Genomic DNA, 23,050 nt, shown 5'->3' with positions numbered 1-23,050 from the left:
TTCATTTAATTCAGAGTGGAGAACATATGCTGTAGCTAAAAAAAAAAATAGGCTAGAAGCCAGACAAACTCAGTTTCAGATTTCAAATCTAGCACTTCCTATCTGTATCAGTTTTGGCAAATTATTTACTTTTTTTTCTCCTCCTGTTTCAAGGGCGGTAACAATATGCATGGTGTGGCGAAATAAATCAGTTCATATGTGTAAAGTGCTTGGTACATGGTAAAGTTTGGAATAATATTATTTGTCCTTTATCCAATCATTACTCATGTTCCAGGTAGAAGAATAAGCAGGACGATTCCCATAGATCTGTCATTGCCTTAGTTACAATTATGGACATAATCTCCTCTGCCCGCCCCGATGCCTCTGTGTTGGGAGATAGGAATAGTAATAACTTTTCTTGCATTCTTTTATGTCCCATTCTAGACATCAGCATCCCTGGAAGTCCACAGTGTAAGTTTTATCTGAGGTTTCACTGGGCAGAAGGGAGGCATGAAAGCAGGCCAGGGTTTCCATGTTCAAGAGGTCTCCTGCTTCATGGAAGTTTATGAGAATTCCATTCTTTTTATTTGCTCTTTCCAAAGTTTGAGTCTGTTAAGTTACTTTCAGATTAATTTTTTGAAAAAAATTTAAAACTGGCTCTCTTTAAGGAGTGTGTTTTCAATATGAATTGAACATCCATTTCTAGGGATGTACTATAGAAAAATAATGTATCGTGCAGAATGTATTGTGCATTCCTACTCTGAGAATTAAAAAGGTACATCTTTATTCTGTGAGACCTAGAATACTTAACCTTAGCTTTAATTAGCATAATTTTTGTTCTGTTCTTTTTATAAATACCTATTGGTTTGGTGTTTCCACTTCTGAATAGGACATTTTAACTTGCACCAGTTTCTCACGATATGTATGTAAAATTTTCTAGAATTCTTGTCAACTTATGAGACTAATGAGAAAAATTTGTAGCCAATCTGGTGTGAAAAAATAATACTACACTAAAATTTAAGAGTTCTAAACAATTAATTTAACCACTTTTTGGCTTAGGCTACAGTTTACTCAGATACGAAATGAGGGGGCTACATTTCAGGTATTTTCAAAATCAAAGAATAACTCCAGTGTTAATGGTGTGTATGGGGCCGTCACTGTGCTGGAGACATAAGAGATAGTAACCAAAGTGAGTAAATTGGTTTGCACCAGAAATGTTCAAACATAGGGAATGTATCCTGCTGTTACAAAGGCAGATTGGCTGATAAGCATAGAATAGAGATAAAATATTCCTGCTCCACTCTGATCCAGAAAATTCTTCTATAAATAATCATAATGATGATGATAAGAGCAATAATGAAAAGGATCTGTAGTCATTGGACTTCATATTTCCAGGAATTTAAAATAGTAATCAAAGGAGAAAGTCCATAAAATATTATCAGTGTCAGCAAATCTTCACTGCACTCCATTTTTGTTAAAAATTTTGCAGTAACCTGAATCATGTGACGAATGAGCAGCTCCTTAGTTATTATGGGATTTTAAGCTGCTGCACCACACATACGGCTATACCCCAATTGCATTTATTCTTGTCTAGAACGTGATGACTTTGCTATATATCCCTTTTGTTTATTTATGGTTTTTCTTCTGTATCTTTATTGTGAACATGAATGATCGTGTGAAGACCAGTGTTACCTGTCTTACGGTCCTATAGTCTGAGACAGCGTTTAATAGGATTTGCTCAATCTTACTATTGAAATAGGGGGCTACCTATATACGTCTGTGATTAGTGCCAGAGAGGCTTTGCTCTCCAAATATTTTTCCCTTCCCTATCACAGTGCCTCAAGTTTTACAGTTAGGATTTAATTTACTTGGGTTAAACCATAGCCCCTGTATCTTTATACAGGCTTCAAATATCCTTGAGCAAGAAAAGCTGGAGAGTAAGGCTTCGAGCAGTCATCGACACTTTGTGTGATCACTTTACACATTTGCCTCTGTCTCTCGTATCTAGCTGGGTTTAACTCAACCATAGAGAAGTATACTGGATGGGAATGTGTGTTGCCCTAAATTAATGTTTTGATATCTGGCACCCCAGGTAGCATAGGATCTGCTGGATTTTTGTATGAGCCCTTAGTGTGGCATTACACTTACATATAGCTTTTGAAACATGTATGATATTTAGAAGTTGAGATCTCATGTCATCAAGGCAAAGATGAAAAACCTTTACAAACCTCATTTGAAAATATTTTCCAAAAAGAGGATACCATTTATTTTGATATTTTTAGAACGTGAGAACAGTGTTTAAAAATATGTTAGAAAGGTTGGGGTGCCTGGGTGGTTCAGTCAGTTGAGCCTCCGACTCTTGATTTCAGCACAGGTCATGATCCCAGGATCGTGGGATCCAGCCCCTTGCCGGGCTCCACGCTCACAGCGCGGATTCTCTTTCTCTCTGTCTTTCCCTCGGTGCCTCTCTCCCTACTTGCACTCTCTCTCTCTAAAAACAAAAGAACGGAAAGAAGGGCACTTGTTGTATGAGCACTGGGTGTTGTATGTAAGTGATGAATCACTAAATTCTACACCTAAAACTGATATTACACTGTATGTTAACTGGAATTTAGATAAAAATCTGGAGAAAGGAAAAAATTAAAAATTGATGGGAAGTATTAGATTTAAAACTCTGAAACTTAAATCGGATTTTCTAGTAAAAAGTACTATCCAATCATGATTCACTATAATACAATAAAAAAGTGTATGCTTCTGTCTCTTCTCAATCCCTTTTAGTATTTTCAATTCTCTCCTTCCCTCTCACAGATTCAAGTGCATGGATAGGGTGTTACTGAAGCTACGTGTTGAGGAAAATGTTCTCTGGGACCTAGAAGTTAATATTATGCTGATAAGCCATCTTCTTTGATTTAATGCAAAGAAATTTCAAAGCAAAGTAACATAGCAAATGAATATAGGTTCCTGCCTTGTTTATGCAGGGAACATTTTTTATTTCATTATTATAAACTACAGTGGCTTTAAAAATTTTTTTTAATGTTTATTCATTTTTGAGAGACAGAGTGCAGTCAGGGGTGGGGCAGAGAGAGAGAGAGGGAGGCACAGAATCCGAAGCAGGCTCCAGGCTCTGAGCTATCAGCACAGAGCCCACCATGGGGCTTGAACTCACAAACCTTGAGATCATGACCTGAGCTGAAGTTGGACACTTAACTAACTGAGCCACCCAGGTACTCCTACAGTGTCTTAAATAAACAACTGTTCTGGATATCAGATAGAGATAGAAAAAAACCTTAAAATTATTCTAGCTTCAAATAATTTTGTAGACATTCTCTAATATTGAATTCAACGATGATATTATGAAATTATAACTAGTTTATCCTTGAGAGTTTATGAGTACAAAACATTTTCAATGATAGATATTTTATGCTACTTGGATAAGGTTCCTTTTTTGTTTGTTTTTGCGTTTTATGACTAGGTAGATGTTGAAATAATCACACAGTTCTTGATGATGGGGGCACCATATCTGTTTCTCATACCACTGTGTCAAAGAAGGCACTCAGTTGTCGAAGGAATAAATTCTCCTTGTCTTTGTGAAGCCCTTGCCTTTTTGATACCAACTAAAGAGTATAAAGATGTTACTGTCACTGGCAATAATGAAATAAGATTAGCAGTGTATCCCATGGCTGTAAAGACTGTGGACTGCACAGCCCATGTTGACCTTGAAAAGAGCCCCAGATTTATGCAATTTTGTAGGTTATGAATAGGGAAAAAAAAATATTTTAACACAAGTGCTTCTCATTTGCTTTTCAAGCAAAACTTGAATGCTCTATTAAATAATGCTATCATCTTTGGGGTGTCTGGGTGACTCAGTCAACTAAGGGTTGGACTCTTGATTTCTGCTCAGGTCATGATCTCATGGTTCGTGGGTTCCACCCCCGCATCAGGCTCTGCACTGATAGTGCGGGGCCTGCTTGAGATTCTCTCTCTCCCCCTCCCTTGTTCTCTCTCTCTCTCTCAAAATAAATAAACATAATTTTTTTAAATGATGCTATCATCTTTGAGGCAGGATATAAACACTACTTACTTTTCCAGGCATTGGTTTATTTTTATCAGATACACACTTCCACCTACATATTCCACACATACACACATATATAGGTTTTAGGCAGGTGATTTCTAAGTATTGAAAACATCTATTAAATTTAAACATGGTACACATAATGTTAGATCTACTTTTATATTAGAGCAGCCATACTATTGTTGAAAACTAAAAGTAATTTTCAGCCTAATAAGTCAGATGGGTGAAACATCTCAGAAGGAAAAAAAAAATCAATGGCAAGGCAATTAGAGTTATTATACAACCATTCTGAAACTGAATACTAGTGTACTGCCATTCATCAAAATTGATTTATTTCTCATATAGGTGTAGTTAAAATTATCACAGGTGGGCAGATTAATAGTGCAAATCCATTATACTCTGAAGCTGTCTTTTTGGTAGTGGAAATCGTCAAAAGACATAAGAACTCACCGAAACCAGTTAATCATCAACTAATGTCACAAGCCCTGTCGTTAACAATTTTTGTATTAAACGATAATGTCCCAGTGAGTAGATCTGTTCCTCGAAAGGGAATTAACCTTTTGGAGAAACTATTAACTCTTAATGTCCAGCCTGGTAAATTGCTACTTCGGCGCACCCTTGTGGTGAAAGTGAGCCAATGCAGCTTTACAACAGGATGATTAATGCCTACCAGCTGGTGATTCTCACTCGGATCCAGAGATTTAGGTCTTCCCTGGTGTGGTGATGGTATAACAAACAAAAATCTCCCGAGTTTCTTCAAGCATATGCATGGGTGCACCTATGTAAATACTTACATAAGTATTTAAAAGGGATAAACTATAACAGGAAGAAGAGACAGGATGTGGATGACTAGGATGAGGTAGTAGAGAGAAAATGGTTTCCGTTTTGATGTCAACCAGACTTGTTTTGTTCTTACTTAGTTTTATTTTTTTCTCTACTGTGAATAATGCTGCTCTAAGCATTTGTGTCAAGTTTTTTTGTTTGTTTATTTTTGAGAGAGAGAGAGAAAACATGAGTGGGGAGGGGCAGAGAGCTAGGGAGGCACATGATCCAAAGCAGGCTCCAGGCTCTGAGCTGTCAGCACAGAGTGCTACCTGGGCTCGAACTCACAGACTGTGAGATCAAGACCTGAGCCGAAGTCGGATGTGTAACCACTGAGCCACCCCGGCTAAATCCCAGATTAGGTAACAAGTTGGGCTTGTATTATGTGAAGGATTTTTTTTTTTTTTTTTTTTGAGGCTCAGAAATAATATATGTAAAAATTTAAACAGTAATACCTTCAAACATGATACTATATTGAAGGGAATGGAAATTTGTTTTTTTTTTTTTTTGATGTGTAGTTTTTGTGGGGTGACAGATTCTATAAACAGCTTCTTTAAAAAATTATTTGTTTATTTAATTTATTGATAGAATGCAAGTGAGTGAGGGGGAGAGAGAGAGGGGGAGGGAGAGAGAATCCCACCAGGTGCAGAGAGAGAGAGAGAGAGAGAGGGAAATAGAGCATGGAGTCTGGAGCCGGGCTCCAGCTCACGTGAAGCGGGGCTCCAGTTCACACGATGCAGGCTCAAACTCATGAACCATGAGATCGTGACCTGAGCCGAAATGTGATGCCTGACTGACAGAGTCAAACAGGTGCCTTTACGTAGCTTCTTACTAACTAGATTTTGAAAGATCTCTTTCTTTGTATCGTCTGTGCTCCTCTTTGGCCTATGGATAACACTCCCCCATGTCTTTCATGCTTGACTTTCCCAGAATTGAGATTATGATTCACTGGCTTTATCAGAAACAGGTGTCCTTTCCTGATAGGTAAAAAAGAGACCAGCCTTCACCTATTCCTTGTCTGTTCACCTGCCCTACTCCTCCCCAGCCCCCTCTTTTTTTCCGGGGAAGTCCTCTCCAGTCAGTACATGGCACAGCTGTACTCTACTCCTTGGCTACAGTAATGGGAAAGGAGGTGAATCCCAGAAGAAACTGACTTAGCTGCCACTTTTGAGAATTTGGAACTTTGACCAAGAAATCTCTCTCTTGGTATGCTTTTTCTCTTAAGTAGAGAACGGGTAAACATAGTATCTTTGACCTATGTATCCATTAGTTATTATCTGTATAATCGAAGACAACATTTCTCAGTCGCGCTCTGTAGGTCTTTCGGCGGGCAGTTGGCTTTGTCCAAATACTCCAAGCCATTTACTATCCTTCACCCCTGAATGTTATGTTCCAGCAACACAAGCCCGGCTTCCTGTGAGAATCAGAATGCATCCCTATTCTCTATTTCTGGTCACCTCTGTAGCACAGTAAACACCCCAAGTTGAGAGATGTTTTCTTCTTTTTTTAAAAATTTTTTAATGTTTATTTATTTTTGAGAGAGAGACAGAGGAAGAGTGGGGGAGGGCAGAGAGAGAGAGAGAGAGGGAGACACAGAATCTGAAGCAGGCTCCAGGCTTAGAGCTGTCAGCACAGAGCCCGATGTGGGGCTCGAACTCACGAACCATGAGATCATGACCTCAGCTGAAGTTGGACGGTTAACCAACTGAGCCACCCACGCGCCCCGAGAGACATTTTCTGAAGGACACCATGTGGCCAGTTCTCTACTTAGTATCTCAGAAAATTGTTATCATTATTTGCCGGTTGTTGAGCAATTCAAGAATTCAGACTATGATTTCTGCATCCGTGGCACATAGTTATCCTCTCATGACTGTGCACTTTGCCTGCACAGATCTTTGAGGGTGCTGTAACTTACTGGACTCCTGAGTAGTGAAGTCTAACCTTCTCCATTTATTCCCATTTCCCCTAAGGTGCCTAATTCTTGCCTGCTTTAAGTACCTGTGGCAGTGGTATTCTTAGGTACCTGTTTCAAAAGAAACACTGCATCCCCATTGACCAGCAGCACGTAGTAGTAAAGGTAAAGTTTAACAGAGGGGATTGCAGTCAGAACCAAGGGAGAGCTTGAATGTGCTGATGAATTCTAGACCAGGAAGTTTGAATTCTTTTTTTTTTTTAATGTTTTTTTTGTTTGTTTGTTTTTGAGAGAAAGCATGAGTGGGGGAAGGACAGAGAAAGGGGGACAGAGGATCCAAAGAAGGTTCTGAGCTGACAACCGCAAGCCAGATGTGGGGCTCAAGCTCACAAACTGTGAGATCATGACCAAGCACCCTGGAAAGTTGAATTCTAACTGGTCTTTCCTAACCCCAGTAAATGCACTAATATTTCATATTATAAACATTTTTTCAGAAAAAATCAAGAGAGGAAGTAAATTCTCCACAATTCCCGTGTGTGTAATTGTGTATTTTCATGTAGCTCTTCGTACAGCAAGTAATTATATAAGCATTTGCTTTGCTGAGTCATTTTATTTACATGCAATATTTAGGGATTCTCTTTATTTTACTATTAGGAAATGTGCATGAAGAAAAACTTTTCACTGCCCATCTGCTCATTTTTTTTCATCTAATATAAGAATTCTCTGTTACGACAATCTGTTCCTTAACAGGCAAATATTCTGACATAAGAAGTGACAAAAATAGCATTCACAACTTTAGAGATCTATTGCCAGTTGCTTATCTCTCTTGTTGATGGTGTCTCATTTGCTCAATTGATGATAACTATTTTAATTATTGTAAAAAATACAGCTCCAAATTAAAGATGTGCATCATTATAAGAAAAAACAGAAAGAGAATAAGGTTCTTTTTTCACAAAGCAATACAGCGAAGTTTGAACTGTAATCAATGAAGCAAAAACTGTTTCCAGGAAAAGTTAATGAATTAGAATTAAATTACATGGCATGCTACTTCTTGTTTGCCTATGCCTTGATCTCCTAGTGTGTGATGTTGTAGTGCCTCATTCATGTGCTTTGCCCTGGAATGCTGTTCCCTCTCTGCTTACCTCCTCAATTCACGTCAGGTGGCGGTTTTCTGTGCTTCTGCCCAAGCTGAGTGTCTTTGCCCTTCGCCTCTCATTCTAGCATCTCCCTGTCCCTGGAGGACACTGACTTCTGCCACTGTTCTGCCTTCACCATTCATTCCCCTCATACTACATCCGATGCATTTGCTTCTGGTTTTCAGATCACTTTGAGCTGTCTACAGGTTGACCTGAACTGTCTAAAAATATCCCTGCCTGCATTAGGCCTTCTTTGGATTTTCCAGCCTTCATTTTTAAATTTGACCGCCTATGCAACATCTTCTCTCAACCCCATAACAAAAATATTTGCATTGACAGACTGCATTCTTCTGCTTCAGACCCATTGTTTGCATTACCTATCACAACCCCTTAGTGAGTTATCAAGTCAATTTAGTGGGTTGTAAATCCTTTAAAAGGATAAAATGGAAGGAAACAGAAATGATCAGTTTTAATTTATAAATGTGTATTTGTGCTAGCTTATCATATAAACTATATTTACACTTGTGCTGTTGGTCTTAAAAGTTGGAAAGCATCACTTTAAATGGGGACTGTGATTTCAAATTGCCTCCATACTTTCCAGTAATCACTTCCACTCCCCTTGGCTCTCACTTCAGCTCTTGGTACATTCTTATATTTTCCTGACGTAACAATTTGTTTCAAATTTAAAATCATCTTCAGGCTCTAACCCATATTTTCACTCATTTTAGATAAATGTATCCTGTGAGATTACCAGATTTAATGAATAAGACAGAGGATGCCCAGTTATATTTGAATTTCAGATACACACTAATTTTTAATATGTTTGTCCCAGTATTGCATGTTTATGTGGGATTTATATTTAGCTGGGCATGCTGTGTTTTATCCACTATCATTAATCCTATTTAAAAATCAACACTAGACCCTAAGGGTAGAAAAAATTGTGGTGCCTCCCCTATCTGTAATTAAAAATAAAAACAGTCATAAGCCCCAAATACGTGTAAGGATGATCTGAATTTGCCATGTTACACTCAGTTGCTTTTTTTTCTTATTAGAAATTAAATTCCTCCAGTTGTGAAAAATAATAAAGTAAAACAATCCTAAAACTCAGCACTAGATGTTCCTTTCTGGGCCATCCCATCCCCCTCAACTAAGTGAAAAAAGCAAGGGGAGCTGGTGAATGATCCAAGAAGAAAGAAAATGATCAGACAAGAAAGAAGGAAAAGGAAAAGGGGACCATGCTGTGACTGAAAATAGCAAATGATAATAGCACCAGAGTCGTAGCAAATCAAGCAATAGTGCAGGATTTATGGGAACTCAAAACAAAACAAGAGATTCCTGTCGGGGAGCAGTGGTGACTTTGGGGATGGAGTGCAAATGCAGCTTCAGCTGGTTTCGGTATTGGAGACATTATTAAGGTACGGGGATTCAGTTGGTTGTTTAACAGACATTTAGGGGTCAGACAGATACAACCTAGCACCAAATGTTTCTAAACATTACTGAGGGTTTTGACCCAAAAATTGTTGAGGTCCAGAGTGAATGCAGTTTTGATGTAGGTAAATGCCTACAAGCCAAATGCCTGGCTTGCAGTCTATTTGAATCTTACCACACATGCACTTTTTACCTAAGAGCATTTATGTTGAGTCCTGATGAAAGCATTTTTCAGGATGACTTTAGAATGAATCAAATAGTTACTAATAGGCGATTCCAATAATTTGATATATCCAGGCACATTAGTGGTATAGAACCAGATGTAGAAGTATTCAGGGATAAGTTTACTATCTGTGCATTTTGGTAGGTATTTGTTGAGTAAGTAAATGTTTAGGTGAAATGTGAAAGATGTCTTCATCTTTGTTTTTTCTTTTTTTTTGAGAGAGAGTGTGAGCGGGGGAGAGGGGCAGAGGGAGAGAGAGAGAGAGAGAGAGAGAGAGAGAGAGAGAGAGAGAGAGAATCTTAAACAAGCTCTGTGCTCAGTGTGGAGCCCAGTGTGGGGCTCGATCCCATGACCCTGGGTTCATGACCTGAGCCGAAATGATGAGTCAGATGCTTAACTGACTGAGCCCCTTGCGTGCCCCATAAATGTCTTCATCTTTGAAAGACAGCTTCCATATGCACCTCTGCAAATTAATAATTATCTCTGTGGAAGTGCAATGATGCTCCTGCTCATCTTTTCTCATGCATAAAATGGGTAAAAGAGAATCCATATAAATATAAGAGCAAACCACTGGCTGGACATTTCAATTTCACAATACATGTAGAAAAATGTCTGAGCCAGGTGTTAGAGCATTTGCGGGATTTTTTTTTCTTTTCTTTCTTTCTTTTTTTAGCCTTAATTCCTTCCTTTCAAATGTGTTCAAAGATACGCAATGTGTAAAGTAGATAAAGGCAGGGTAGCCCTTGTTGAATAGAAGATATTACCCCGAACTAAGGCTTCCCTTCTCCCAAAAGAGGTGTGCTGCTATTTCTTTATGAATCAGGACCTATGGGGTCTTCAATAGCATTTAGAGTTATAGGCTTTATTCAATTATATTTCAATTTTATTTTATTTTTGGAAATTTTTATTTATTTTGAGAGAGAGAGAGGGAGAGAGAGAAAGAGAGAGAGCGTGCACACATGAGCAGGGGAGGGGCAGAGAAAGAGGGAGAGAGAGAATTCCAAGAAGGTTCCATGCTCAGCGCAGAGCCCACTGTGGGGTTTGATCTCATTACTGTGAGTGAGATCGTGACCTGAGCTGAGATCAAGAGTCAGACGCTTAACCGACTGAGCCACCTGGGCAGGCCTAAATGTTATTACTTTTTAAAACTGCAGTTTCTATAGTTGTATTGTCCATTTCTATACATTGCAGGTGGTTTGTGATAGAGGAGCACAGTATTAAATATCACAATACCAAATATAGCAAGGTAAACAAATTTCACCAGGAGAAAACTTCTAATTTATTTTTTGTTCAGAATCTCAAGAGTGTTCATAAGAGAAAATAGCAAAAGTTTATCTCCGAGGGCAAATTCTTCCACAAGTTACTGCATGGTATTCAGCAACAGACATGGTTTTAATTCCAGTAAAATAAAAGTATTATTGCTACTCTCTAAAATCATTTTACAAAAAAGGCAAAAGTAATTTTAAAAATAGTATGATTAGGCCAGTTTTATTTCCTTAGAGACTCAGTATCTGAAATGGAGCACACTATACCAAGACATCGAGATGAGGAGTAATGTAACTTATGATGAAATTCAGCACTTGCCTACCAGTTTTCCAAATTACTGATATTTAGTAACATTAATTCTGGTTTGTTTTGTTTGGGAAAACCTTACTGAACCTAGGACAAAATGGTGTGATTTTGGTGGATAAATCGTTTGACGTTAGCTGTTTTGTTTTGCTTTAAGAAGTGTTTGCTAATGCTCATGATTTCCCAGCATCATGTAGTGTCTCCGTTTCAGCTCATGTGGCAGGCTTGAATCTTAAGCCAAGAATGCCTTCTCCACTGGTGAATTTCCTTCAACAATTAGAATTCTTACTCCTTTAGAAATAGGCTACTCATAGTCCTTCTCGTACATTCTATTAAAAGCAGAAGCCCTATGCATTTTGTTCCCGGCTGTTAAATGTGACGGCATTGTCTCGAAGCCGTCACTTTAGCCATGGGTTCTGCCGAACAGCATGTTGTTCATTTCCTCCAGGTGGAGCTCTCCGTGGTTACTGCACAGTCTGATGTGTTTCTTGTGGAACTTTGTAACCTGAGCCAAGGTACAGAGAATTGGACTGCCCCTTGTATTCAGAATGTCACCTCAAACCAGTTACAGCATCTTAATATTACAAAGAACCGCACACTGGGGGACATGATAAATATTTCAGCATGTTAGCCTATGCAGTGACATTAATATTCCAACTCTTTATGGATGAGACAGTCTCTCTCTATTTCTTTTTGAATGCTAATAAGCAGGAGAGGCTATATATACAGTGATTAAAAGGATCGTCTCTGAAACCAGATAGTCACCTGAATCCTGTCCCTTTACTTGTTTGACAAGTTGTACAACCTCTCTGGAGCTTAGTTTCCTCATCTTCTAAACAGAGATGACGGTGGTAATGACAGTAATCTCTTCCTGGGATCGTTGTGAGGATTAAAGTGTAAAATCCATGTAAAATCCTTACTTAGCATAACCAGTGCTTAAGGACTCAATTCATGGAAAACTTAAATGCACACGTATTGTTCAGGAAACATTTCCTTTTGTGTAAAACAGCAACAGTGAGTTATAGTTGGCATACATTGAATGATATCTTAATTTTGAGAATTGTCCACTCTACAATTTCAGGAACCAGAGTATTGCGGATATATGTACAAACTGAGTACATTTAGAGCACTTTTCTACTGAAAATGTTCAGAAATTAAACGGTTAAAATTAGAGAAGAAGAGGCTTGGGACCGAGGAAAAGAGACCTAGAACAAAGAGCCCTGTTTTAAAATCCTTCTCTGTTAGCCATGTTGCTGTCACAATTTTATGGCTCGCGTTAATGAGCTGAACTTGCATCCTATAACCGTGAGACACACAGTCTCAGAAACAACAGCAAAGCAGCAATTTATTATTACAATGTTTTGATTAACTTCTTCCATTTTTCCAACTCAATGTTACTTCAAGTATTCAGATCTAGGTAGGAAAGATTTACTTCTGAAGACAAAGCTCTGCTCATCAAAAGTAAGTGTAAGAAAACTTTAGGAATTATATACTATTGAATTTGTAAGATAATATTTGCAAATCAATTTATGGTTGATCTTTTAAGTTTTTTTTTTTAATTTTTAAATTAAATTTTTACTAAAGAGCATGAGCCAGGAGAGAGGAGCAGAGGGAAAGAGAAGGAGAATCTTAAGCAGGCTGCACATCTAGCATGGAGTCCGATGCAGGGGTCGATCCCACAACCCTGGGATTATGCCCTGAGCTGAAATCAAGAGTCGATGCTCAACCGACTGAGCTACCCAGGCACTCCTATTTCAGTTCTTTTGGATCGCTGACATTTTGACCTTAACTGAGCTGTGCTGAGAGGAAGCCAGAATTTGGCTTTATAGTTGTAAGGTTTTGAAAAAATGTGTGTTCTTCTTTCTTCAGAGTGGCAGGGACATTGGCAAAGTAAAATGCCCATCCTCTTTTCAATCATACAATTTGCCAGTAAACTTTTCAGAAATGTGTCCCGGATTTTTTTTTTTTTTTTTTTTTCTGTTGTTGTTTTAACCCACAAGTGGAAGATTGGTAGCAGTGCCCTTTATGGCCCTGGATCATTAGGCCTTCATCGGGTAGATCTGTTTATCGTTAGATTACTAACGTCATACTTTCTTTGCTATAGAGGCCGAGTTTATTGTATAATCCATCAAAAGATGCCTCAGTTCAATTATTTTTATGTAGAAGTATTACCATATTTTTTTGTTATTGTTGGGAGAGGTCATTTCTATTCCTAATGTGTGATAATTTGATTCATGATATTCTGCATTGTTGATGAAGTCCAGTTTTTTTTTTTTAAATATATGAAATTTATTGTCAAATTGGTTTCCATACAACACCCAGTGCTCATCCCAAAAGGTGCCCTCCTCAATACCGATCACCCACCCTCCCCTCCCTCCCACCCCCCCTCAACCCTCAGTTTGTTCTCAGTTTTTAACAGTCTCTTATGTTTTGGCTCTCTCCCACTCTAACCTCTTTTTCTTTTTTTCCTTCCCTTCCCCCATGGGTTTCTGTTAAGTTTCTTAGGATCCACATAAGAGTGAAACCATATGGTATCTGTCTTTCTCTGTATGGCTTATTTCACTTAGCATCACACTCTCCAGTTCCATCCACGTTGCTACAAAAGGCCATATTTCATTCTTTCTCATTGCCACGTAGTATTCCATTGTGTATATAAACCACAATTTCTTTATCCATTCATCAGTTGATGAACATTTAGGCTCTTTCCATAATTTGGCTATTGTTTTTTTTTGTTTGTTTGTTTTTTTAATTTTTTTTTTTTAACGTTTATTTATTTTTGAGACAGAGAGAGACAGAGCATGAACAGGGGAGGAGCAGAGAGAGAGGGAGACACAGAATCTGAAACAGGCTCCAGGCTCTGAGCTGTCAGCACAGAGCCCGACGCGGGGCTTGAACCCACGGACCGTGAGATCATGACCTGAGCTGAAGTCGGACGCTTAACCGACGAGCCACCCAGGCGCCCCAATTTGGCTATTGTTGAGAGTGCTGCTATAAACATTGGGGTACAAGTGCCCCTATGCATCAGTACTCCTGTATCCCTTGGATAAATTCCTAGCAGTGCTATTGCTGGGTCATAGGGTAGGTCTATTTTTAATTTTCTGAGGAACCTCCACACTGCTTTCCAGAGCGGCTGCACCAATTTGCATTCCCACCAACAGTGCAAGAGGGTTCCCGTTTCTCCACATCCTCTCCAGCATCTATAGTCTCCTGATTTCTTCATTTTGGCCACTCTGACTGGCGTGAGGTGATATCTGAGTGTGGTTTTGATTTGTATTTCCCTGATAAGGAGCGACGCTGAGCATCTTTTCATGTGCCTGTTGGCCATCCGGATGTCTTCTTTAGAGACGTGTCTATTCATGTTTTCTGCCCATTTCTTCACTGGGTTATTTGTCTTTCGGGTGTGGAGTTTGGTGAGCTCTTTATAGATTTTGGATACTAGCCCTTTGTCTGATATGTCATTTGCAAATATCTTTTCCCATTCCGTTGGTTGCCTTTTAGTTTTGTTGGTTGTTTCCTTTGCTGTGCAGAAGCTTTTTATCTTCATAAGGTCCCAGTAATTCACTTTTGCTTTTAATTCCCTTGCCTTTGGGGATGTGTCAAGTAAGAGATTGCTACGGCTGAGGTCAGAGAGGTCTTTTCCTGCTTTCTCCTCTAAGGTTTTGATGGTTTCCTGTCTCACATTCAGGTCCTTTATCCATTTTGAGTTTATTTTTGTGAATGGTGTGAGAAAGTGGTCTAGTTTCAACCTTCTGCATGTTGCTGTCCAGTTCTCCCAGCACCATTTGTTAAAGAGACTGTCTTTTTTCCATTGGATGTTCTTTCCTGCTTTGTCAAAGATGAGTTGGCCATACGTTTGTGGGTGTAGTTCTGGGGTTTCTATTCTATTCCATTGGTCTATGTGTCTGTTTTTGTGCCAATACCATGCTGTCTTGATGATGACAGCTTTGTAGTAGAGGCTAAAGTCTGGGATTGTGATGCCTCCTGCTTTGGTCTTCTTCTTCAGAATTACTTTGGCTATTCGGGGCCTTTTGTGGTTCCATATGAATTTTAGGATTGCTTGTTCTAGTTTTGAGAAGAATGCTGGTGCAATTTTGATTGGGATTGCATTGAATGTGTAGATAGCTTTGGGTAGTATTGACATTTTGACAATATTTATTCTTCCAATCCATGAGCAGGGAATGTCTTTCCATTTCTTTATATCTTCTTCAATTACCTTCATCAGCTTTCTATAGTTTTCAGCATACAGATCTTTTACATCTTTGGTTAGATTTATTCCTAGGTATTTTATGCTTCTTGGTGCAATTGTGAATGGGATCAGTTTCTTTATTTGTCTTTCTGTTGCTTCATTGTTAGTGTATAAGAATGCAACTGATTTCTGTACATTGATTTTGTATCCTGCAACTTTGCTGAATTCATATATCAGTTCTAGCAGACTTTTGGTGGAGTCTATCGGATTTTCCATGTATAATATCATGTCATCTGCAAAAAGCGAAAGCTTGACTTCATCTTTGCCAATTTTGATGCCTTTGATTTCCTTTTGTTGTGTGATTGCTGATGCTAGAACTTCCAGCACTATGTTAAACAACAGCGGTGAGAGTGGGCATCCCTGTCGTGTTCCTGATCTCAGGGAAAAAGCTCTCAGTTTTTCCCCGTTGAGGATGATGTTAGCTGTGGGCTTTTCATAAATGGCTTTTATGATCTTTAAGTATGTTCCTTCTATCCCGACTTTCTCAAGGGTTTTTATTAAGAAAGGGTGCTGGATTTTGTCAAAGGCCTTTTCTGCATCGATTGACAGGATCATATGGTTCTTCTCTTTTTTTTTGTTAATGTGATGTATCATGTTGATTGATTTGCGAATGTTGAACCAGCCCTGCATCCCAGGAATGAATCCCACTTGATCATGGTGAATAATTCTTTTTATATGCCGTTGAATTCGATTTGCTAGTATCTTATTGAGAATTTTTGCATCCATATTCATCAGGGATATTGGCCTGTAGTTCTCTTTTTTTACTGGGTATCTGTCTGGTTTAGGAATCAAAGTAATACTGGCTTCATAGAATGAGTCTGGAAGTTTTCCTTCCCTTTCTCTTTCTTGGAATAGCTTGAGAAGGATAGGTATTATCTCTGCTTTAAACGTCTGGTAGAACTCCCCTGGGAAGCCATCTGGTCCTGGACTCTTATTTGTTGGGAGATTTTTGATAACCGATTCAATTTCTTCGCTGGTTATGGGTCTGTTCAAGGTTTCTATTTCCTCCTGATTGAGTTTTGGAAGAGTGTGGGTGTTTAGGAATTTGTCCATTTCTTCCAGGTTGTCCAATTTGTTGGCATATAATTTTTCATAGTATTCCCTGATAATTGTTTGTATTTCTGAGGGATTGGTTGTAATAATTCCATTTTCATTCATGATTTTATCTATTTGGGTCATCTCCCTTTTCTTTTTGACAAGCCTGGCTAGAGGTTTGTCAATTTTGTGTATTTTTTCAAAAAACCAACTCTTGGTTTCGTTGATCTGCTCTACAGTTTTTTTAGATTCTATATTGTTTATTTCTGCTCTGATCTTTACTATTTCTCTTCTTCCGCTGGGTTTAGGCTGCCTTTGCTGTTCTGCTTCTATTTCCTTTAGGTGTGCTGTTAGATTTTGTATTTGGGATTTTTCTTGTTTCTTGAGATAGGCCTGGATTGCAATGTATTTTCCTCTCAGGACTGCCTTTGCTGCGTCCCAAAGCGTTTGGATTGTTGTATTTTCATTTTCGTTTGTTTCCATATATTTTTTAATTTCTTCTCTAATTGCCTGGTTGACCCACTCATTCGTTAGTAGGGTGTTCTTTAACCTCCATGCTTTTGGAGGTTTTCCAGACTTTTTCCTGTGGTTGATTTCAAGCTCCATAGCATTGTGGTCTGAAAGTATGCATGGTATAATTTCAATTCTTGTAAACTTATGAAGGGCTGTTTTGTGACCCAGTATATGATCTATCTTGGAGAATGTTCCATGTGCACTCGAGAAGAAAGTATATTCTGTTGCTTTGGGATGCAGAGTTCTAAATATATCTGTCAAGTCCATCTGATCCAATGTATCATTCAGGGCCCTTGTTTCTTTATTGACCGTGTGTCTAGATGAACCATCTATTTCTGTAAGTGGGGTGTTAAAGTCCCCTGCAATTACCACATTCTTATCAATAAGGTTGCTTATGTTTATGAGTAATTGTTTTACATATTTGGGGGCTCCGGTATTTGGCGCATAGATATTTATAATTGTTAGCTCTTCCTGACGGATAGACCCTGTCATTATTATATAATGCCCTTCTTCATCTCTTGTTACAGCCTTTAATTTAAAGTCTAGTTTGTCTGATATAAGTATGGCTACTCCAGCTTTCTTTTGGCTTCCAGTAGCATGATAAATAGTTCTCCATCCCCTCACTCTCAATCTGAAGGTGTCCTCAGGTCTAAAATGAGTCTCTTGTAGACAGCAAATAGATGGCTCTTGTTTTTTTATCCATTCTGATACCCTATGTCTTTTGGTTGGTGCATTTAGTGCATTTACATTCAGTGTTATTATAGAAAGATACGGGTTTAGAGTCATTGTGATGACTGTATGTTTTATGCTTGTAGTGATGTCTCTGGTACTCTGTCTCACAGGATCCCCCTTAGGATCTCTTGTAGGGCTGGTTTCGTGGTGACAAATTCCTTCAGTTTTTGTTTGTTTGGGAAGACCTTTATCTCTCCTTCTATTCTAAATGACAGACTTGCTGGATAAAGGATTCTCGGCTGCATATTTTCCTGTTTAGCACACTGAAAGTATCGTGCCAATCCTTTCTGGCCTGCCAAGTTTAAGTAGAGAGATCAGTCACGAGTCTTATAGGTCTCCCTTTATATGTGAGGGCACGTTTATCCCTTGCTGCTTTCAGAATTTTCTCTTTATCCTTGTATTTTGCCAGTTTCATTATGATATGTCGTGCAGAAGATCGATTCAAGTTACGTCTGAAGGGAGTTCTCTGTGCCTCTTGGATTTCAATGCCTTTTTCCTTTCCCAGTTCAAGGAAGTTCTCAGCTATTATTTCTTCAAGTACCCCTTCAGCACCTTTCCCTCTCTCTTCCTCCTCTGGGATACCAATTATGCGTATATTATTTCTTTTTAATGTATCACTTAGTTCTCTAATTTTCCCCTCATACTCCTGGATTTTTTTATCTCTCTTTCTCTCAGCTTCCTCTTTTTCCATAACTTTATCTTCTAGTTCACCTATTCTCTCCTCTGCCTCTTCAATCCGAGCTGTCGTCGTTTCCATTTTGTTTTGCATTTCGTTTAAAGCACTTTTCAGCTCCTTGTGACTGTTCCTTAGTCCCTTGATCTCTGTAGCAAGAGATTCTCTGCTGTCCTCTATACTGTTTTCAAGCCCAGCGATTAATTTTATGACTATTATTCTAAATTCACTTTCTGTTATATTATTTAAATCCTTTTTGATCAGTTCATTAGCTGTTGTTATTTCCTGGAGATTCTTCTGAGGGGAATTCTTCCGTTTGGTCATTTTGGATAGTCCCTGGAGTGGTGAGGACCTGCAGGGCACTTCCCCTGTGCTGTGGTGTATAACTGGAGTTGGTGGGCGGAGCCGCAGTCCGACCTGATATCTGCCCCCAGCCCACCGCTGGGGCCACAGTCAGACTGGTGTGTGCCTTCTCTTCCCCTCTCCTAGGGGCGGGATTCACTGTGGGGTGGCGTGGCCCGTCTGGGCTACTTGCACACTGCCAGGCTTGTGTTGCCGGGGATCTGGCGTATTAGCTGGGGTGGGTAGGCAAGGTGCACGGGGGCAGGAGGGGCAGGCTTAGCTCGCTTCTCCTTCGGTGATCCACTTCAGGAGGGGCCCTGTGGCAGCGGGAGGGAGTCAGACCCGCTGCCGGAGGTTTGGCTCCGCAGAAGCACAGAGTTGGGTGTTTGTGCGGAGCTAGCAAGTTCCCTGGCAGGAACTGGTTCTCTTTGGGATTTTGGCTGGGGGATGGGCGGGGGAGATGGCGCTGGCGAGCGCCTTTGTTCCCCACCAACCTGAGCTCTGTTGTCCGGGGGCTCAGCAGCTCTCTCTCCCTTTGTCCTCCAGCCTTCCCGCTTTCCGAGCAGAGCTGTTAACTTATGACCTCCCAGACGCTAAGTCGCGCTTGCTGTCAGAACACAGTCCGTCTGGCCCCTCCGCTTTTGCCAGCCAGACTCGGGGGCTCTGCTTGGCCGGCGAGCCGCCCCTCCGCCCCGGCTCCCTCCCGCCAGTCCGTGGAGCACGCACCGCCTCGCCGCCCTTCCTACCCTCTTCCGTGGGCCTCTCGTCTGTGCTTGGCTCCGGAGACTCCGTTCTGCTAATCCTCTGGCGGTTTTCTGGGTTAGTTAGGCAGGTGTAGGTGGAATCTAAGTGATCAGCAGGACGCGCGGTGAGCCCAGCGTCCTCCTACGCCGCCATCTTTTTCAATATCCCGACGAAGTCCAGTTTTAATGGACTTAGAATGTAATATTTTCATTGTAAAAACAGTATTAATAATGTCCAATACAGAGAAGAATTAAGGTCTTTAGAAGGGGTAAGTAATGAAAAAATACGTTGTGCCCCAACATTCCCACCCCGGAACCACAAACTTAAGAGGAGTAACAACAAATCTTCAGCCATAACTCAAGTTTAAGGACGTTTCACAAGTGCTGACTTTGTCCTGTGAGACACTTTGAAATCTACAATTAAAAAAAAATCTATTTCAATGTTTCTGCTTTCTTTGGACCCCAAGCATTTGTCTGTCAGTCAGATAAGCTCATCATGGTCCATTCAATTCATAGAGATAGACCAGGATTTGGGAGACCCAAAGCCCTCTGCTTTGTCCTTTGTTGCATAACAATGGCAACTCATTTCATCTCTTTATACCAGTCAATCCACTTATCAAAAAACTACTGTGAAATCTGTTTAGTTACTGTCTAACGTAAGGAATGCAAAAAGTCAATGAAAAATACAAAGCATTACATAAATCTAAGAAAACAAGTCTGGATTCATAGGAAAAACATCTTCTGAGGAAGAGATGCCTCACAGTAGTTTACATGAAATATGATGTTTGGTATTACTTTGTAAGTTTCAGTGTGGCTAGGTTCTAGTCCTTCCTTTGGATGTTAATTTCTAGTATAAGCAGTATATGTGGTTTGTCATAAGGCAGTTGTCCTTTTAGTGTTCAGTGCAGAGAGAGCAAGACTAATATCCATTCATGTTACGTTTTGCTTCTTATTACCAAAAAGATGCAGTGTTTCCTCATGGAAAAATTCAAAGTAAATACTCTCTATCATTCCAAAATATAAATATAATTCTAAGAATACATTTTCAAATGACGTGTTATCTTCATCAGTGTTCTAGAAAATGTTCCATACTCGATTCAAAGTTCAATTTCTATCCTAGAAACAAGTAAGTGATTAGATTTGAAGACTGGGTCAAGGAAATAGACATTTATGAATGATTATAGCATTTCATATAATTAATTATAGTGTTAGTAGAATGGTATTTCAAGTGTCTGAATCAAAATATTTTTTCAATTTTTGTCCCTTCGAAGTTTTATTTGCAACTACTATTACATACTGCATGAAGGATGTTAGGACTTTGATGAATGGAGAGCCTAGAAGAACACATCCCTGTGTTTTATCACCATTTATGAATATCTATTTAAAGTTGGTTTAGCATTTCCAACATTCACTCCCAGCAAATGGAAACAGGGCCTTTCATTAGAGAAGGAGCCATAAGGGCATTTTGCCCCTGCCTCAATTTCTAAAGAGGCTTCACATGTGGGCTTTCAATGTTATCTCTAAATGGGGTTACGGGAAGATACCGACAGGATCAAAAGACAGGGCTTTAAATATGAAATGTATTTATTCAAATATACTGTAATTTAAGAGCTTTTTAAGAGTATTTCTTCATTTTTACAAATATTCTAAGAACTTCAGCCATGAAGGTTGCCTAGGATCCTTAATTTCAAAGAGGCCTGGGAGGAAAAATTCTAGATAAGGAAAAAGAAATTATTTTCCTTCTTCACCTCCATGGCAGGAGAAATATCATTTCAGAAATAAGTGTAAGATGTGAAGAATCTGTTCTGAGGGTCTTTTCTCCTTGGGCTTAGGAAGACTCCGAGGTCTGTGAGCCCCAGTGAGCATGAGGTGGGGAAAAAGGATTCAAGGAGAGTGGGAAGCCTTGCCTGGTCTCCCCATGAAGTGGATTCTGAACACCAAGAAAAGTACCCCCAAATAAATGCTTTTATCCACTGATATAACATGTGGTGGCATGGCAAGTGCTGTGCCAGCATAATACCACAGAGAATGATGTGATAAAATACTTGCTAAAATTTCCTTTCTAAGATACAAAGCAGGATTTTATATTTTTTTCCATGCCCACATGTACACATGAACACAAACATATTTGTGACCGTTACAGTTACTCATTTCTCAGAGTTAAACTATTAAAAGAAATGTAATGTGATTGATTACAGAGTTAAACTATTAAAAGAAATGTAATGTGATTAATAATGATTCTAAAACCATTGGTTTGGAGCTAAGTAATGCCAGGACAAGTAATATGATTGGGCCAGGTCAATGATAAATCCATCTAGAAGGGATTCCTACACAAGCGCCTTATTAGCATTGGGAAATAGGAAGATTGTGGAGAGCATCAGGATGCTGGAAGCAAACACAGGGTGTCTTCAACTCCACATTTACTCATAAGTTTTTCAATGGACGGTTTGCCTTTTATATAAGTAGATAGGGTTGTAATAGAAATCCTCTGAAAATCAGTAGAACATTCTACTCAAATCCTATTTGTTGAAGAATTTACTGGACAGCCCCATTAGTTCCAATGGACTATAACTTCATGTGAGTTAAAATATTAGGGCCAGGCATGCATCGTGGACATTTGTTTGTAACTTCTGAATTACTTTAACATAGGTTTTTGGAGTGTCAGAAAAATGATCTCCGATCAGATTAATAAATCAGGCAAAGGTGTGAGTTCCTTCTATAAAACAGATGAGTAATAATCAAATATGTTTGTGTGTGTGTGTGTGTGTGTGTGTGTGTGTGTGTGTGTAGTTAGGAAAATAGCATAAGAGAAAGGGAATGAGAACTTAATTTGTGTATGTATTTCCTTATTCAATAACTAATATAAAGTAGTTTGATGGGGGGCACCTGGGGGGGCTCAGTCGTTTGAGTGTCCAGCTCTTGGTTTTGGCTTAGGTCATGATTCCAGGGTCGTGGGATAGAGCCCCACATTAGGCTCCACACTCAGTGGAGTTCTTCCCCTCTGCCCCTCTTCCCCACTCGTGCTTGCTCTCTCTCTCTCTCTAAAAATATAACATAAATAAAATAGCTTGATGAAATACTTTCAAGTTGTTCTGTTTATTTTTCTCTCAAAATTCTTTGTACAGTATGAAGTATTTTTTTTAAACTGGACAACATCTGAATTTACAAATGATAGTAAATTAAAAACCCTAGTAAAGTTGAATTTTAATTACCTGTATATGGATCATCCATGATAGACTTTAATTGTGGGCCTGTGCCTTCTCTTTGGTATTCTTGTGGCTTTTTTGCCCTGATCTAGGCTAACTGATACAAACTGACTTTATTATTAAATGCAAGGCAAAGTTTGCTTTATAATTTTGGATTTTAGTGCATGGGATTTCTTCAATGTTGTGCTCTTTCTACAGCATGAATAAGTAAAATCTGACCCCATCATCATTAACAGAATTGGTGTAGAATTGTACTCAATTACACACAAGGTGCATATTTCCTTTCTACAAGCTTCAAGCGTGGTAGTGTTCATAACAGCTGTACGTACACCTGAGAAATTTTCTTTGGCATTTATGTCTCACTTACAACTCACCTTGTTTATTCTTCTTCTTTCTGGTGTATTTCATGTACCAGT

The 23,050-nt window shown here is 39.2% G+C and overlaps 1 protein-coding gene across 6 annotated transcripts in view; it reads left to right on the top strand.

The window, feature by feature from the left end:
• The window catches only part of NOL4 (nucleolar protein 4), a 426,109-nt gene that overhangs the window by 95,376 nt on the left and 307,683 nt on the right, over window positions 1–23,050 (top strand). The window lies entirely within an intron of this gene.

Source organism: Panthera pardus, unplaced genomic scaffold, assembly GCF_024362965.1.
Source record: "Panthera pardus isolate Hobbes unplaced genomic scaffold, ASM2436296v1 HiC_scaffold_15, whole genome shotgun sequence".
NCBI classification, from domain to species: domain Eukaryota; kingdom Metazoa; phylum Chordata; class Mammalia; order Carnivora; family Felidae; genus Panthera; species Panthera pardus.
This window is presented reverse-complemented; position numbering and strand designations above follow the sequence as displayed.